Below are 3,397 nucleotides of genomic sequence, written 5' to 3'. Positions count from 1 at the left end.
CAGTTAACCCGGCTCCGGTGCTCACAACATCACAAATAACAACGTTGCCTACAACTTTAAGCACTTCAGAACGCTCAACAATAAAACCATCGGAACGCTCTACACTTGAACAATCTACAGCACACGCAACCATCAAAACAACATTTCTAACTTTCCTTCCTACTGCTGAAGAGACTACCACTAAAAAGATAGGACCGTCAACTCTACAAACCACACAGGTAGAGAAGCAAATTTAGTCGAACTTGTGTCTGAAAAAGTAGCATGCAAACTTAGGTACCAGCATGCAGTACATATATTTTGATTAATGCCGAATTCTTCCTTCTAGCAAACCACCATCTCAACTTCACTAAAACCAACAACAGTACCGTCAACGATACAAACAACACAACTTACAACAGAAAAGTCGTCGGTTGAAACGACAAGGCAAACAACATTGCCTACAACAATAAAAACATCAGAACCAACTACAGCATCCTCCACCATCAAAACCACATTTCCAACAATAAGCCCAACTACAGAAGAGACTACCGCAAAAACGACAGGAAAATCAACCCTACAGACTACACAGGTAAGACCAAACTAAATCAGTGAACATTGAAGTTCAAAGAACATTACGTCAAAGTTTTTTTATATGCAATATACTCATAACATACATTCTCACTACTCGCTTGCCTTTTTACTAGATTACAACTAGCTCAACTTCACTAAAACCCACAACAATGCGGCTTACAACAAAGAGTTCATCACTTGCACCAACATCAAAACTCCCTACAATACAATCAACATTGCCTACAACTATACAAACATCTCAAAGCTCCACGCTAGAACCAACTACAGCATTCACAACTGTCAGAACAGTACTACCAACCACAGCCATTCCCACAACAGAGAGAACGACAGGAAAATCTATCCTACAAACTACACATGTAAACACATCTTGATATTTCAGCGAGTTAAGAAACAGTGAATAGTGTGTTGTCTGATTACATCGAAATAAGAATATACATCTTTAATCGAACCTAATTTCCTCTTATTTCTAGAAAACAACCGTTTCAACTTCACTAAACCCAACAAGATTACAGTCAACAGAAAGGTCGACATTTGAACCGACATCGGTGCTCACAACGAGTCAAAAAACAATTTTGTCTACAACAATAAAAACAACAGAACGCACTACAGTTAAACCATCCACAGCATACACAACCATAAAAACCACATTTCCAACAATAAGTCCTACTACAGAAGAGACTACCGCAAAAACGACAGAAAAATCAACCTTACAAACTACACAGGTAAAGTCAAATTGATTTAGTCAATGTTGAGGTTCAACGAACAGTATCTCAAAGGTTGCTTGGATATTTAATATCTTCATCATTACATATATTCTTACTACATTCCAATCATTTCCTTTTCTTACTAGATTACAAATAGCTCAACTTCACTAAAACACACAACATTGCAGGTTACAACAGAAAAGTCATCACTTGCACCGACATCAAAACTCACTACAATACAATCGACATTGCCTACAACTATACAAACATCTCAAAGCTCCACGCTTGAACCAACTACAGCATCCACAACTGTCAGAACAACAGTACTACCAACCACTGCCATTCCCACAACAGAGACAACAACAGGAAAATCTTCCCTACAAACTACACATGTAAACACATCTTAATTATCTAGTATATACACAAACATTTAACACTATATTGCATGAGTGTCTAAAATAGGAATATGCATCTTTAATCAAACCTACTTACTTCTTATTTCTAGAAAACAACCATTTCAACTTCACTAAAACCAACAACATTACAGTCAACGATACAAACTACACAGCTTACAACAGAAAAGTCGTCAGTTGAACCGACATCGGTGCTCACAACGGGTCAAACAACAACTTTGCCTACAACAATAAAAACAACAGAACGCACCACACTTAAACCATCCACAGCATCCACAACGATTAAAACAACCGTAATACCAACCACAGTCATGCCTACAACAGAGGAGACAACTGCACAAACGACGAGAGAATCAACCCTACAAACTACACTAAAGCCTTCGACATCACGGTCTACAATACAAACAACACAGCTTACAACAGAAAAGTCGTCAGTTGAACTGACCTCGGAGCTGACAACAAAGCAAACAACGACGTTGCCTACAACAAAAAGAACAACAGAACGCTCCACACTTAAACCATCCACAGCATACACAACCATCAAAACCACATTTCCAACAATAAGTCCTACTACAGAAGAGACTACCGCAAAAACGACAGGAAAATCAACACTACAAACTACACAGGTAAAGCCAAACTAAATCAGTGAACATTGAAGTTCAAAGAACATTACGTTAAAGTTTTTTTATATGCAATATACTTATGATAACAAACATTCTCACTACTCGCCTTTTTACTAGATTACAACTAGCTCAACTTCACTAAAACCCACAACAATGCGGCTTACAACAAAGAGGTCATCACTTGCACCGACATCAAAACTCACTACAATACAATCAACATTGCCTACAACTATACAAACATCTCAAAGCTCCACGCTTGAACCAACTACAGCATTCACAACTGTCAGAACAACAGTACTACTAACCACTGCCTTCCCCACAACAGAGAGAACAACAGGAAAATCAACCCTACAAACTACACATGTAAACACATCTTAATTATCTAGTATATACACATTGAACACTATATTGCTTGAGTGTCTAAAATAGTAATGTGCATCTTTAATCAAACCTAATTACTTCTTATTTCTAGAGAACAACCATTTCAACTTCACTAAAACCAACAACACTACAGTCAACGCTACAAACTACACAGCTTACAACAGAAAAGTCGTCAGTTGAACCGACATCGGTGCTCACAACGAGTCAAACAACAACTTTGCCTACAACAACAAAAACAACAGAACGCACCACACTTAAACCATCCACGGCATCCACAACGATTGAAACAACCGTACTACCAACCACAGTCATACCTACAACAGAGGTGACAACTGCACAAACGACGACAGAATCAACCCTAGAAACAACACAGCTTACAACAGAAAAGTCCTCGGTTGAAACGACAAGGCAAACAACGTTGCCTACAACAATAAAAACATCAGAACCAACCACAGCATCCTCCACCATCAAAACCACATTTCCAACAATAAGCCCAACTACAGAAGAAACCACCGCAAAAACGACAGGAAAATCAAACCTGCAGACTACGCAGGTAAGACCAAACTAAATCAGTGAACATTGAAGTTCAAAGAACATTACGTCAAAGTTTTTTTATATGCAATATACTCATAATAACATGCATTCTCACTACTCGCTTGCCTTTTTACTAGATTACAACTAGCTCAACTTCATTAAAACCCGCAAC

Source organism: Branchiostoma belcheri, unplaced genomic scaffold (genome assembly GCF_001625305.1).
Source record: "Branchiostoma belcheri isolate BF01 breed outbred unplaced genomic scaffold, Haploidv18h27 scaffold96, whole genome shotgun sequence".
Classification (NCBI taxonomy): Eukaryota; Metazoa; Chordata; class Leptocardii; order Amphioxiformes; family Branchiostomatidae; genus Branchiostoma; species Branchiostoma belcheri.
This window is presented reverse-complemented; position numbering follows the sequence as displayed.